Source organism: Eretmochelys imbricata, chromosome 6 (genome assembly GCF_965152235.1).
Source record: "Eretmochelys imbricata isolate rEreImb1 chromosome 6, rEreImb1.hap1, whole genome shotgun sequence".
Taxonomy (NCBI): Eukaryota; Metazoa; Chordata; order Testudines; family Cheloniidae; genus Eretmochelys; species Eretmochelys imbricata.
The window spans coordinates 16,245,734-16,261,631 of NC_135577.1; the positions used below are offsets into that span (position 1 = coordinate 16,245,734).

The following is a 15,898-nucleotide window of genomic DNA, read 5'->3' on the forward strand; positions in this document are numbered from 1 at the left end:
TCAGGCTGAAGGTCTAGAAATCATGGAGATTCTATTCCAGTGACTCAGTGCCCTGATCTAAATCTTTGAAGAATATGCATGAGCTCATCTACAGAAACAGCAGCAAATATTATGATTATCAGGCCTGCAACCTGACAAGGCTACAGCATGGAACAAACTTTAGGAAGTGCCATGCTCCTGGCTGGCTCTTGTTAGGTGTCCTGGTAGCTCTGGCAGCTTCCTGATTTACCCCTTCTCTTGGTGTGGGTGGCGGGCTGTGGCTGGTATGCTGGCCTCCCTGGTCTGGGAGGGAGATTTGCCTGCTTCCTGCCATCTAGTGGGGAATGCTCTGCATGGACTGGAGTAGCGCCAGAGGCCATAGTCAAGATCCCATTTTGCTAGGTGCTAGACAGCCCCTGCACTGGAGAGCTTCCAAGCTGAACAGACAAAGAGAGAATCATTATCCCCATTGTACAGGTGGGGAACTGAGGCACAAAGAGGGAAAGTGACTTGCCCAAGGTCTGTAGCACAGACTGGGATTGAACCTAGGTCTCAATCCAATGCCTTCGCCGCAGGCCAGAGTCGGAGAAGCCAGAGGATTGTCTTTCTTACGCTGTAGTTTGTATTTACTCCTCTAAGCATAGAAGGCCTCATAAACCAAAACAGGCCGTCGGCGTTTGAACCTAATGTTACTATTCCCTGTGAGCCCTGCGCTGTTACAACAGCTGGGAACCAGACCCTTCCCCTTCCTCTGTGTCACTGTCGTAAGGACTCAGCCTTAACCCCTGCTCTCTCCCTCCAGCCTCGTTTGTTGTATCTGAGTACTGGCCAATTTCCTTGAGTTAACATGTCTGGGGACAACACAGAGACTACGACTCTTTCGAAAGGGGCTAAACAGACTTGCCCGGAAAGATGCACAATGGTCTTTTCCCAAGGTCTCTGCCTGTTAGTGAGTGGAAACAGTTCTGGTCTAAACCATGTTGCTTCTTCCCAAACTGGCTTCTCTGCCAAGCCATGTGCTTAGAAAACTCCTCTGTGCAGAGCTGGGTGAAGGTCCTTGGACCAGGTGAGTTACATTGATGGTTGTGATTTGTGAGATCCCTGGGCTGTGGCCCTTCCTTGGGTGTCTTGCTTTAGCCGCTCCTTGCCCCTTGCTTGGTGGCTGGGAAATGGGACTCTGGCTGCCCTTGGTTTAGGCCATGGGTAGTTATTCCCTAATTCTTCATTCTGGGGTTTTCTTCCAAGCAGCTGGTGCCAGAAGACAGGACACTGGGCAAATGGACCTCACCTCTGATCCAGTCTGGCTATTCCTGAGTTTCTCCAGTGAAGTGAAATCTGTCCCTGCTCTCTCCTAGGTCTGGCCCCATCTCTAACAACACCTTGGAATGTGATCCCGCCCCCTCATAGACCCAGCCCTCATGCTGGCCCTGGCTTTCCTCTGTGCTGGCCTAAGGACTGGGTCATCTCCTGCCCCACAGCAAATCCTAGCTGTGGGTTCATGTAGTGGTGGGTCAGAGAGCCCGCATGTAACTGCAGCTGGGTGTGTCCCCGCCTGTGTGAATGCTGGTGGAAGTGTAGGACTGGGAGCGGGTCTGCAGCTTGTCACAGCACAGTGTGAGAGGGAACCGAGGCTGGTGAGTCAAAGGATTCAGGGGTCCCCAGTTCCAGTGGTACCTGTCACAGCCCTTACCCCCAAATGGCTGTGTTATGTAATTTATGGACAGCCCCCAAGCCCATCTCATGAGATACTGTTGGAAGTAACAAAACAAACAGGTCAGGAGTGAGGGGCATTAGCATAGTGGGGGATGGGGTGGGACAAGAATGGAATTGCAGTGTGGGAGCTGCAGGTCATTGTAAGGGGGCATCAGCAGAGCTGTGTGTGGGGAGCCAGGGCTGGAAAAGCAAGAGGCTGTGGGTCAGGTTGAAGGGACATTGGGAGAGCTGCATGTGGAGGGAGCTCAGGGCTGGCATATCAGGAGGCTGCAGATTGAGATTGGGAGCCACAGCAGAAGATATGAGAATGTTCCCTTCCTGCCTCCTCATCGATGGAATGTGGGTCACCCCGCCCACCAGAGAGAAACAATTCACTACAATGCTCTTATAGTCCTTTATTCTACTGTTGGTAAGATTAGAGACGAGAGGGTGAGTTTGGGGTGGGGAATAGTGTGTGTCCATTAAGGTCCCAGCAGCAATAAGGGTCACTAGACTGACTCGCATTGTTGGGGCTCTGGAGAAACAGATACTCTCCGGGGTCAGGGTTCCATGGCAGTGTCCCGGGGATGGTGCTGTGTTCATGCCACGGGGGCCAGGCCCACCTAGTTGATGGCCCTGTCGAAGACAATGTAGTACTGGCGGATGAAGACATCTCCGAGGATCCAGAGCTCTCCAGAGGTGGTGGGGAGGTTGATGCCGTCAAAACTGGGAGATCAAGAGCCTGAGTTCTGCACTAGGGTAAAATGGGACATGGGTTATTGGGCTGGAACTTCAATGACCCCTTGAGTTATTATCCTGCAGGAAGTGCACATGCCTGCACCTGCACCATCTTGGGATGGGATCTCACCACTGCTCCCAAGCTAAGCAGCGTTAGCCTGGGTCAGGCCTTGGCTTGGAGACTTTAAGGGACAGCTTGGGGATGCAAGCAGCGGGGTTGGTGAGTGAGGCCTGGATGCTCACATGTATTTAGGGGCATAACTCCCATTGAGGTACCTTTGTGGATCTGGGCCTCAGTACAGTCCCAGTGCTTCAGCCTGAGGCTAAGGGGTGCAGCCTGTGAAGTGGGAAGAAAAGCAAGGCCCTGATCACTTCTTTTCATCCCTTGAGGGGGCAAAGCGCGCTCTCTCCAGACTCCTGGCCAGATTCCAAAGGGAGCGATTACGTTCTGCCACCAGAAATCCTGCTGTGATTATAAGTGGATCTGGGCTTCCCCACTGCTTGTCCCACCTACCAGCTGGTGTTGCTGTGTGCTGTTAAAGCAGTTTAGCTGTTCCTCCCCAGAGGGAAGCAAACCTTTATCATGGGGAAGGAACATCCTTCCTGATGCCCAGATGCCCGTGCCCTGGAGCACGAGGCAGTGATCTCTCTTGATCTAGCCTCCCAGCTGGGGTAGCTGCTCATTTAATTCTCTCCTAGCCCTGTAAGGCCCCTGTCCTGGTGATTTCCTACGGTGGCCAGCTCTACAGGCTGCCTCGCTGCTCTTGCGGTATGTCACTTTCACTGTGGGCCTGCCTTGATCTTGACCATCCCTCCCCCTGGATCCGTTTGTGGGAAGAGCTCTCTGCCGCCCCACTCTCATACTGGGGACAGACTCTGAGCTGCATCTCAGTGACGCTCCTGCAGGCCCATGCCGGCTGTGCAGGGGGCAATTGCCAGCATGCTCAGTGCAATGGCCTCAGGCACAAGCCCTGGCTAAGAGGCCCCGAGGCGGCTTTCTCAGCAGGACACTCACATCAGTGATGTAGGCACTGGTGGGCAGAGGGAACTCGATGCCGTTGATGGTGAAGACGATGTTGGGCAGGCTGCTCATGGCACTGCAGCTGATCTGCAGGGAGGGAGGCAACACACGGAGGAAAGGTTAGACACGTCTCAGGCACTAGGTTCTCCAATGAGGGAGACGGAGCATCACATCCGTGTGTAGCAGACACCTCTAGAAGCATCTCTCCCTCTCCCTGCCCTTACCGTGCCATCACTGGTGCCGATGTAGGAGTTGATGTTGGAGATGCCAGAAGGGGGCCCAGCCAGCAGAGAAGTGCCAGTGTCAATGACAGCCCGGCAGCCACCAGAGCAAACGATGGTCTCTCCGTTCATCGTGACGCTGCAAGAGAGAGAGTCGGGGGAACGTTCCCAGTAATATTTCAGCCTCAACTTTCATTGGCTATTGCCCATCGCTCATCGTCCTACAACCTTCTGGGACTGTGACCGATCTAGCCTGGGGGTCACAATCAGAGGTCAAGGGGTTGTGCCTACCCTGCCCTGTACTTTATTGCTAAGCAGAGCGGGCCAGATGAGGGTTCCTGGTGTGGACGAGGTGGAGAACCACTGATCTAACCTTCTCACTGGTGAGCCCCTTTCCTATAGCTCCAAGGAAGGTGTGATTCTGACTCCCTTGTCTCTTGCCTTGTCTAGACTCTGTAATTTGAGCTTCCCCAGGCTCCCACATGCATCTCCTTTTGCCTGTCTCCTCAAGGTGGCCGATGAAGGGGAAGGACCAAGGGGTAGGAGATACCTGTCCATGGTGATTTGCCAGTAAGTCTCAGCAGAGAGAGGGATCTAGTTGAGGTTCCCAGAGTAGTAAGATGAGTCGATGCCACCGAACATCACAAAGCTCCCGCTCTGGTCGTCCCTAGAGAAGGGAGAGGGGAGAGTCGAAGCAGATGTATGAATGGCTGGCTGGCAAGTCAATAGCAAACGCTCTGTCTGAACATAATAATGGCCATACTGGGTCAGACCAAAGGTCCATCTAGCCCAGTATCCTGTCTTTCGACAATGGCCAATGCCAGGTGCCCCAGAGGGAATGAACAGAACTGAATCAACAAGTCATCCATCCTCTGTTGCCATTCCCAGCTTCTGGCAAACAAAGGCTAGGAACACCATCCCTGCCCATCCTGGCTAATAGCCATTGATGGACCTATCCTCCATGAACTTATCGAGTTCCTTTTTGAACCCTTCCCTGTTAGAGAAAGCCACAGCGGGGCAGTGCTGGGATACATCACTGTCTAGTAGCGGAGAAAGGACATGACGGTTGTCTGGGCACGGCACCTCTACCCCCACTTTGATAACTGTCTCTTGCCAGGTCTCAAAAGCTAAACAGGGCTGGGCCTGCCCTACAATTGGATGAGAGACCTCCAAGGAAAGGCCCAGGTGTTTGAGGCAGTGGGGGCAGGTGTTGCTGTTCCCTCTGAGTCAGTACTGAGCAGTCTGATGTTAGAAGGTGATAAGCTAGGGAGTCATGTGGGTGATGTGGGGCACTTCCCCCCCAGGAGTCAGTCTAATCCTGATGACCTGCAGTGGGTGTAGAGAGGGCCCTGGTGCTTTAATGTAATCGTTAGAGGCACTAGTGTTCACTTCTGCTCCCAAAATGTACATCACCAGCATGGAATGGCTGCCTTGTTCCATCCGAGATCGCTGTGTTTTGGGAATTCTGATGCAAACATTGCAGGGCTCACTGAATGTGAGAGGTGCTGAATCTCACTGCAGCAGATGGGCTGTTTCCAGCCCTGATTCACGAGCTCAGGTAGACGGAGGAGAGGTACTGGGACACCAAACCCTCGTTCATCATGTTGTCAAGGACGGGGGTGGCTCCAGAGGAGGAGCTGCCGGGGAAGGCCAGACCCAGGATCCCATCAAAGGGGGAGTAGTAGAGGAAGGAGCCGGGCTTGGTCTCGCTCAGGCCAAAGATCTGATTGGTGTCCACAATGCCTCCAACCTTAGAGGAGGGATGGGGATAATCAGACACACCCTACACCCTGGGAGAAGCTGCCAAGTCTACCTTAGAGTCTTTACAGCGTGCAAGTTCTCAGAGGCTACCATGCCCTGAACTTTGCTCTCTCCCCCATGATTGGCTTCATTGTCTCTTCTCTTCCCTTTCTCTATTCCTATCTCCCAGTTCACAGCCAGTGGAGTTCCTGCTTTAGCTTTGCAGATGCATCCTGTCCTTCGAATTCCTAATATTTCCCTTCTCTGCTCCAGGGGCTTTGATCCTTTCTTGTGATTTACCTGGACGGTGTCGTAGCCCAGGATTCCGGTTCCATACTGGATGGAGACGTCCTCACTGGTGGCCTCGTAGGTGGAGGAGTCTGATGGGTTGAAGCGATTGTGGTCTTCTGCAAGTACAGAAGAGTCAAATGGTCACAGACCGACACTTGTAACTCTCCCCATGTGTTGTATGGGAGACTAGTGAGGCTGTGAATTCTTTAGTGGGGGAGGGTGCTTATGCACTGCAGTGCTCAGCATTGCAACGCCTAGGTCCCGTTGTGAATCTAGCTCCTGGGCTTCCTAGAAACCATTCCCCTCCTCTGACAATGTACAATTGGACAATCCACAGACAATGGAAGGAAACCTATTCATATCTGGCTTCCACGGTAGCTGGAAACTGATGATTTTTTTAATTTAAAAAAAATTGATTTTAAACAATGTAAATACATTTTTCTTTTAAAAAAAATACTTTAAAATTAAAGTTTAAATTATGACAACATATGTGCAAATCTAAACTTACTAAAATCTATTAAAATCAGTTACATTAAATAAAAAATTACTGTTAAGTAGTGCATATTTGTTGCTGAAGTTTTAAAGATAGACCACTGAACTGGTGGATTTCACTGGCTCAGCAGCTGGAACTAGACTTGGTTGAAGCGCTAAACCAGCTTTTCACTGCAGTAGCCTCTTCTGCAGGTGCAGAGAGAATATTTTCTTCATGTCAGTTCATACAGCTAGTTCAGTTCACTGACTAGTTCATTCTAACTTAAGAAATTGACTGGGAGTTATAAAAGCAAGACAGCTTGTTTTTCTTTCCCACTAAAAAGTAAGTGTGAGAGGATGAAACCTAAAATCTTGGAAGGACATGGTGACCAGAAACAATCAGTTCAATTCACTGACTACACATAAGAACGGCCCTACTGGGTCAGACCAAGGGTCCATCTAGCCCAGTATCCTGTATTCCAACAGTGGCCAGTGCCAGGTGCCCCAGAGGGAATGAACAGAACAGGTAATCATCAAATGCCATCCCCGGTCGCTCATTCCCAGCTTCTGGCCAACAGAGGCTAGGGACACCATTCCTGCCCATCCTGGCTTGTAGCTATTGATGGACCTATCCTCCATGAATTTATCTAGTTCTTTTTTGAACCCTGTTATGGTCTTGGTCTTCACAACATCCTCTGGCAAGGAGTTCCACAGGTTCACTGTACATTGTGTGAAGAAATACTTCCTTTTATTTGTTTTAAACCTGCTGCCTATTAATTCCATTTGGTGACCCCTAGTTCTTTTGTTATGAGAAGTAGTAAACAACACTCTCTTATCTCCTTTCTCTACACCAGTCATGATTTTATAGACCTCAATCATATCTCCCCATAGCTGTCTCTTTTCCAAGCTGAAAAGTCCTATTCTTATTAATCTCTCCTCATACGGAAGCTATTCCATACCCCTGATCATTTTTGTTGCCCTTTTCTGAACCTTTTGCAATTCCAATATATCTTTTTTGAGATGGGGCAACCACATCTGCACACAGTATTCAAGATGTGGGCGTACCATGGATTTATATAGTGGCAACGTGACATTTTCTGTCCTATTATCTATCCCTTTCTTAATTATCCTCCAGTCCTCTGGTGCAGAAGCTGATTTAAATGCTCGGTTACAGACTACAGTTAGTAGTTCTGCAATTTCACATTTGAGTTCCTTCAGAACTCTTGGGTGAATACCATCTGGTCCTGGTGACTTATTGCTGTTTAATTTATCAATTTGTTCCAAGACCTCCTCTAATGATACCTCAATCTGGGACAGTTCTTCCGATCTGTCACCTAAAAAGAATGGCTCAGGTCTGGGAATCACCCTCACATCCTCAGCCGTGAAGACTGATGCGAAGAATTCATTTAGTTTCTCCACAATGGCCTTATTGATAACACTTCCTTTGTTTAATACATTGTTAATTTTAAATGCAAATTGTTTTAATAAACTTTTTTCTTAGCTATCCAGCACATTTAAGGTCGTTTTATTTTACTAATCATTTTTAAAAGCTTTTTTTTTCTTTTTCATTTTCAATCAAATTCCAATTACTATGTAAAGGTGAACACATACTTCAAGTAACAAGATTAGTCAGCTAGCAAAATGAAAAATGCATCCTTCACCATTTTCTCATAATTAAAAAATGTACAAATAAATGTATGTTAAGGTCTATAAGTGGTTACACTCAATATACACAGATTTATTTCTCTTCCTGATTAGAAAGAGGAAGTATCAATTTTAGGGTAAAAGCTATAATTAGTTGCAAATCAAGGTGTTTTAATGGTTACCAACAAAAAACAACTTCCTGCAGGAAAATAACTAAAAAGTACAAATGCAAAGCAAGATTAAAATCCGTGATTTCAATCAAGGTTTCCTCATTGCTGATTTAAATCTCTCTGATTTCAATCAAACCACCCAGATGGCGTGTCAAGGCAAGAGTTGTTGCAGGTAACTTACTGCAGGCTGTGTTGGAGCAGTACACAGAGGGCACCCAGAGGTTGGAGGAGCCAGAGTCAAAGAGGACAGAGAAATCCTGGGCTGGGGTGCTGATGGAAACGGTTCCAAAGTACTCGATCTGCCAAAGCAAGGCAAAGAACGATGTATCTGTGCAGGAGGTGATTGCCTCTGATTTCATGCAGCTAAGCAATGCAAGGCTTGGTCTGTAGCTGGATGGGTGACTGATAGGTTAAAGGCTAGTGCTTGGGTTGGGGCTGGCAGCTCATCAATCAGCTGACATGGTAACAAACAGCCTGTTTTGTGGAGGGATAGCTCAGTGGTTTGAGCATTGACGTGCTAAACCCAGGGGTGTGAGTTCAATCCTTGAAGGGGCCATTTAGGGGTCTGGGGCAAAAATTGGGGATTGGTCCTGCTTTGAGCAGGGGGTTGGACTAGATGACCTCCTGAGGTCCCTTCCAACCTTGATATTCTATGATTCTAAAGAGAGGGAACCATTGCCATCCAAGGGCTAGATCCTCAGCTGGTGTAAACCGGCATAGTTCCACCAGCTGATTTACAGCAGTTGAGGATCTGGGCTACGGTGGCCTTGCTAAAGGCTCAGCCTTAGCTGCTGTTTCTCTGCCATCACTTTGCCCAGCATGGCTCCTAGGACCTGCTGGCATCTGATTCACAGAGTTGTTTATCCCCAGTTTCCATCAATCCCAGTGTATTGGAAGCAGGGAGCCAGCAGACCTGGGAGTTCTATTCCCAGTGCTCTTCTTAATCCCATCCAATCACAGCTGGGGGCTGGATGGCCCAGCATGGGGGCTAGGGAAGGTTCTTGGCAGCAGCAAGGGAAGTGCTTGTTTGGAAGCACATGGGTGGGGGAGTGGGTTGGGGCACTTTTTGGAAGAGAGAGAGATCAGCTGTTGGCAGAGGAATGGGAAGCTTTGATGAGGAGAGGGAGGCTTCAAGACCTGCTCTCCTGACATACTCATGTCCATGTAGTTTGTTAGGGGCTCGCTGGCATCCTCGCTGGCCAGGCTGGGGAAATACTTGGAGGCCAGGTTGCAAGGGTGTTTCTTCAGGAAATTCTCCAGCAAGCCATGTTCCTTAAGGTTCTGCCTCAGGGATTTCCCCTTCTTCAGGGAGACCCTAATCAACAAGGGTGGGGAGAGAGACTGATCAATAAGAAATAAACAATAGACAAGCCGTGTGTTCAGGGAATACCGTGGAGTCCGGCTCTTACATTGCACGGAGACCCCTTTTTATAGCTGGGATTAGCAGAGGGTATAGGTGAGTTGGGTGACCAGTGCACTAAAAGTCAGTGTGAGTTGGGCATATAATTCCCGTAGGACGCTTGGAAACTCCTGGCTAATGTGTAACTAGCACTGAGAGGGCCTTGTATGCTGGGAGCTGTACTAATACATTGTATAAGACAGTCCCCTGTCCTATAGATTTACTGATGAAATAGACAAGGTGGACAAAGGACATATGTTCATTTTTATCCAGAGAACTGAGGCCCAGAGAGACTCAGTCATTAGGTCACACAGGGAATTTGTGGTAGAGCTGGAAATGAACCTAGATTTTTTCAAATCCTGTTCCAGTATTGTAACCATAAGCCCATCCTTCCTCATACCTCTGCTATGCCATACAGCCAAGGGGTAGTTCCCACCTGCTGCCTATTAAAGAATGAAGTATTGAGGAGAGAGATGTAGGAGCTTCTGCTGCTGATATGGGAACATTGCTCTGTAGAAAGCTGAGCTCAGAATCCCAATGTTTCTTGTTCCCCCCTGCACTCACTTTGTCACCCGGCACTGAGAAAGCACCACCAGACTGAGGAGCAGAAGCCACTTCATGATGTCCCTGTACACCCAAACTGGTGGGGAAAGGAAGTGTGAGTGCTAAATGCAGCGCGACGCCGGGATGCTGCTCCTTATATGCACATAGTGCAGAGCCTTTCCTATCCCATGAGTGACCCTGATAAGAAATGCAAACCTTCCTGGTAAGATTGTCCAAGATGTCCTTGAAAGAAAGGTCTGGAGAACACTCCAAGTTCACAGATCTCCACCTTCACTTGGCAGTGACCTGAAAATGGGGGCATCTTCTAGAGGGAAGGGGTGAGAGTTAGGGGAGGTTTCCCGGCTAAGCTTTGAAAAGAAATGATGCTGGGTTGTTTTAAAGAGCAAACAGGAGGCACAGAGGAATTGGAATGGGATATAGAGGTATTCACCTCTAGGTCGCTGGTTCCAGTTTGGCCCCCAGTTCTAAAACAGCCATGTAGTGGGAACTGGTGTCTCTATGGGAACTGAGATATGAAGCTTTACTCCTCTAGCTCATTGGTATGAATCTGAGCCCAGGTCAGCGCAAGGAGCTGAAGTTAGTGGACAGGGAAATAGGATGCATGGCATGCTACGGTCTGAGTAACTGGTTGACTCAGAGGATATGGAGCCGTTCACCCCTATGGCACTGGTCCAGCTCACTCAGTTCAGTAGAAAAAATCTTTGTCAACCCTGTGGATGAAATATGCTGATGGTCTTTGTGAATTTCCTAGTGACACATGTCAGGGAAGGAAAGGATCAGGTGTGAGGACTTGGTTTGGCTGTGGGTAGATGAATGGCTGAATCTATTTGGCAGCTGGTATCAAGTGGAGTGCCCCTGGGGTCAGTTTTGTTCAACATCTTCATTAATTATTTGGATGATGGGATGGATTGCACCCTCAGCAAGTTTGAAGATTACACAAAACTGGACAGTGGGGTGGGAGGAGGTATTGTTTCATATTCTCTGTGTATATATAAAGTCTGCTGCAGTTTCCACGGTATGTATCTGATGAAGTGAGCTGTAGCTCACGAAAGCTCATGCTCAAATAAATTGGTTAGTCTCTAAGGTGCCACAAGTACTCCTTTTCTTTTTACAAAACTGTGGGGAGAGGTAGATACGCTGGAGCGTGGGAATAGGGTCCAGAGTGACCTAGACAAATTGGAGGATTGGGCCAAAAGAAATCTGATGAGGTTCAACAAGGACAAGTGCAGAGTCCTGCACTTAGGACGGAAGAATCCCATGCACTGCTACAGGCTGGGGACTGACTAGCTAACCGGCAGTTCTGCAGAAAAGGTCCTGGGGATTACAGTGGATGAGAAGCTGGGTATAAATCAACAGTGTGCCCTTGTTGCCAAGAAAGCTAATGGCATATTGGGCTGCATTAGTAGGAGCATTGCCAGTATATCAAGGGAAGTGCTATTCCCCTCTATTCGGTACGGGTGAGGCCACATCTGGAGTATTGCGTTAGGGAGGTGGTGGAATCTCCATCCATAGAGATTTTTAAGGCCCGGCTTGACAAAGCCCTGGCTGGTATGTTTTAGTTGGGGTTGGTCCTGCTTTGAGTAGGGGGTTGGACTAGATGGCCTCCTGCGGTCTGTTCCAACCCTAATCTTCATTGATTCTATGAATGTGATGTGACTGCCCTCAACAAGTCTGAGGGCAAATGGTAAGCTGTGGTTGGGAATGACAGGACTAAGGCATTGGTGGGCTACGGAGTCCACCAGCGGAGGAGAAGAGGGAAGAGATGTCCAGCCCTGGTTGGGTAGAGGGTAAGTTCACCATGACATAGGGTTTAGGGGGAGAGAAAAGGAGATCCTGGTTGGCCCCCAAACTGGAGCGTGATTACCTGCACCGGGAGCAGATCATGGGTTCAAGTCCCCATGGCTGGGACGTGTGGGGAGGCCTCGCTGCTTAGCCCTGACACTGCAGCCATCCTATTCCTGGCAGGAGGCCATCCACGGACTTGGGCACCAGGCCATGTGCCCACATGCTAGGAGCAGCTGCTCTGCCTGAAATCACAATGAGAATCCCATGAGATTAGACAACAGCATTTAACTTTCCATTTAGCACGATCCACTCCTAACCCTGTGGGGACAAGCAAACACCAGGGGAAGGATGAGGTTTTCATGTGACTAGGAGTAAAGTCGCCTTAGGCCAGTGACAACCCTAACAAAGGGGCCTAGAACTGGGCAGGTCTGACCTTGCTACTCTGTGTATAAAAACTTATCAGTTCAAACAAGTTTATCTGAGCAGAACTGGTCCTGAAAATCAGCTTATCCGATGTCCCCTGTTGCCCCACAGTGAGGTCCTGGCCTCTGGTGTTAGTCTCGCAAATGGGTAGATATTTTCCATTCCCTGCTCCAGATTTTTCAACAAAGAGGTGAAATAGATCTCAGATTTAGAGAAGAGAGGTTTTCTTTGAGATGTCTGACACCAGAGAGACAATACAGGCACCTCGTTGCACCCTGAAGCAGTAGGGATTAATCCTGCCCTATAGCACCCCCTTCTTTTCCAGTCTTGGGTCTCCACACAGCTCTGCGAATGCCTCTCAAATTAGACCTGGTTATAATAGGCCTGGGGATGAAACACACACACAGCACTGATAAAGCGCCTCCTGAGTGACAGGCTGCCCTGCTATTCCAGACCTTAGTCTGACACATCCACAGCTCTTCTGATGCCCCTCAGTCCTGACCTGCAGCTCCCTGTGCTAGTTTATAATATAGTCTCTTCTATAGAAAGTTGGCTGATCACAACCAATTGTGCTATTCCCTTTGCAGAATTCCTTGCAGCCTGCAAGGATTTGTGACTGATTTGAGGATGAAGAGCTGAACTTGTAAGTTTGGGGAGGCTAAAACTGAGTCTCTGATAAGAGACCAGATTGGGACTGGGATCGGGAACATATATCTCAGAGACTACTGGAAGAGCCATAATTAACCGGTGACAAATCTGTCAGAATTTGTCAAGCAATTGAAGTCACCCAGTCGAGAAGGAAGATTTTGGAGGGTGGGCAGTGCTCTGATACTGTGGACATGGTAAAGAATCCAAAATACTGCAAGAAAAGAGACCTGAGGCAGACAGGGATGGAGACTTCAAAGTCAGAGTTCTGAAAAAAGAGCACATGGCTTGTGCTGGTTGCCACAGTGTGTACAGCTCCAAGATAATGCCCGGCATGTGGGGAAAAGATGCAAGAAATGCAATGCCTTCTGACAACAGTAGTGCTGATCTGGCAGCGAGACCAGCACAGGGCACCTGAAAGATTAACTGAACTTTATTAGCAAGGTTCATTAGTAGGACGGTTATAAGTGTTTGGAGGAGCGAGTTATATAAATGTTGTTTGTGAAGTGTTGTTGTTATTATGTTGTGGCTGGATATTGGGAATTGAGCTTTCAGAGCATTCAGCTTCCCAGGCACAGGAAGTCTGGGGGAGGAGCGCTGCAGAAGCAGAGACAGGTGGAACTCAGTGACTGAGTGAAGAGGGGCTCTTTCAAGCCCCTTGGGCCAGAGTGTTTCCTGAAGACCACACAGCCCTCCACGCAGACCAGGAGAAGGAACAAACAGAGGCAGAGGCTCTAGAAGCTCTCAGAGCTACCTGGTCACCAAACCAGGTAGCATGGCAATTCTTGCGTTCCTCAAACTTGTTCCACTCTGGAGCTTTGTCAGGTTTAAATTCTTGTAATGGAGACATTTTCTGCTATTTCTGTAGGTGAACTCATGCATATTCATCAAATATTGAGATGAGGGCATTGAATCACTGGAATAGAATCTCCATGATTTCTAGACCTTCAGCCTTAACAGGGCCACCAGCGGGAGGTGATATGGCACACACAGCTTCACCCCGACAGGAAGCTGAAGGGAAGGGGGATCAGGTATAGATCTCTTATTGTGAATTGAAGGTCCTATGACAGAGAAGACCTCCATCCCCAAGTTTAATAATTGTTCCAGCCCTGACCTGGAAGGGTTACCTCAAAAGGTGGGAGAAAAGAGAGGACTGGTTTCTATGACCTATTTGATCTCTGGCTTGTATACTGAGATAAAGGGGCCCAAATGGTGCCCTTATGATTAATTTATCTGGCAATGTGGGCACCTGTCCCAACAAGGTCTGAGCCTGAGACCCATCCCCTCCCCACTCATCTGACACAGGGCCACCAAACATCCATCCCTTGATTTGGGCTCAGACTGTACCTAGGGGCCTAGAAGTGGAAGGCTCTGTATGCTAATCCTAATGCTCCTGAGCCAGTTGTTCCCTAGTTTGTGGCCAGATTGGACTGAGGCACAATGAGAAGCAAATGGCTGCATCTTCCATTCTTGAACTTGTCAGACGGTCAGTCCCCTTGGTTGTGATGCTTCTTAAAAGGATCTTTATTTCAAGCCAGGAACTCCACCATACATGTTGATGATTATTAAGCCCTAGTTAGTGGGTGGGGGAACGTGGCTCATGAGGTGTTTGCTTGTCAGGAATCTGGTAGTGCTAAATGGAAAGTAAAAGTTGTGAAATCTGTTGGGATTCTCATTCTTTTTCAGGCAGAACGGATGCTCCTGGTGCATGGCCTGGTACCCAAGTTCAGTGGATAGTCTCCTGAGAGGAACAGGATGGCTGAAGTACCAGGGCTAAGAAGTGAGACCTCCCCCACATCCAAGCCATTGGAACTTGAACCCATAATTTGCTCCTGGGCCAGAGAATCAGTCTCCAGGTTTGGGGCCATCCAGGGTTTTCTCCTTTTCTCTCCCCATAAGGTCTAAGTCATGGTGACCTTACCCTGTTCCCAAGGAGGACTGGACATCTGCTTCTTGCCCATCAACAGGGGCCTCTATGGGCAATAAACAAAAATTCACAGAAGCCCATGACCTGTCCCTGGCTTTTACTAAAAATACCCGTGAGAGAAACTTAACCTTAGGCTATGTCTACACTGTGCAGCTTTTAGTGACATGGCTGTGCTGCTACAGCCGTGCCATTAAAAGGTGTGCAGTGTAGCCTCATTTGTCAGCAGGAGAGAGGTCTCCTGCCAACAAAAAACTTCCACCCCCACAAGCGGCGTTAGCGTTGTTGGCAGGAGAGCGCTCCTGCAGACAACGCGCTCCTGCAGACAAAGCACTGTTCGCACCGGCACTTGTCGTCAGCAAATCTTTTGTCTTTCGGGGGTCTGTGTTTTTTTAACACCTCTGAATATTGTTAGCTTATAAGCTTGTTAGCTCGAGATAGAATTTTGGATTTGATGTTCAATACTCTTACATCCTTACAAATATGTGTGAAGAACAAAGGACAAAGATGCTGTGTGTTGCATTTCCCACAACCAGATGGGGCTTTTAGGGGCAAGGGAGGATTGTGTGGGGCGGTAAAATGCTAAGAGACCAGAGAAATGACTGCCCCTGACTGGAGCACAACCTCACTGCTTACCCCTCCCATGGAGTACAAAAGGAGTGGGATGAAGACCCAGGCTCACAAGCCTCCCGAGCAGAACATGACCATAAGTTATAAGGAGTGTGACTAGGGGCATGCACTGCAGGTATATTTGGGCCTGATAAGAAGAAGCAGGGGGAGTAGGAATGGGGAATGGGAGTGGGAAGGGGAATGATCATGGTAATAGGGGACTGGGAATAGGGGAATGAGGAACAGGGACACAGGCAATGCTCTGCAGTGTCAGAGCTGGGAAGGGGGACACAGAGTAAATGCTCTGCAGCATCAGAGCTAGAAGCAGAACACCGGGAAGAGGGAGCTCCATTGGTGTGCGGAGCTAGGGGTTAGAAGAAGAAGGGGTTCCACTGGGGTAGAGAACTGTAATTGGGGGAGGGGAAGGGGAAAACTCTATCGGCATAGAGTGATAAGCCTGACTTGTGTGAAGGGCTTCGGAATATGTTTGCTTGGAACTAACCCCAATAAACATCGCATCGCCTGCACTTCAAACTTCTGGTCTTCCGCTTTCCGTCTGCATGACAAGAACCAGGGAAGGGG

General features: G+C 48.8%; 1 pseudogene; it reads right to left on the bottom strand.

Moving 5' to 3' along the window:
• Nucleotides 1-2,270: 2,270 nt before the first annotated feature.
• On the bottom strand, nt 2,271-9,986 carry LOC144266396 (pepsin A-like; annotated as a pseudogene).
• Nucleotides 9,987-15,898: the final 5,912 nt, after the last annotated feature.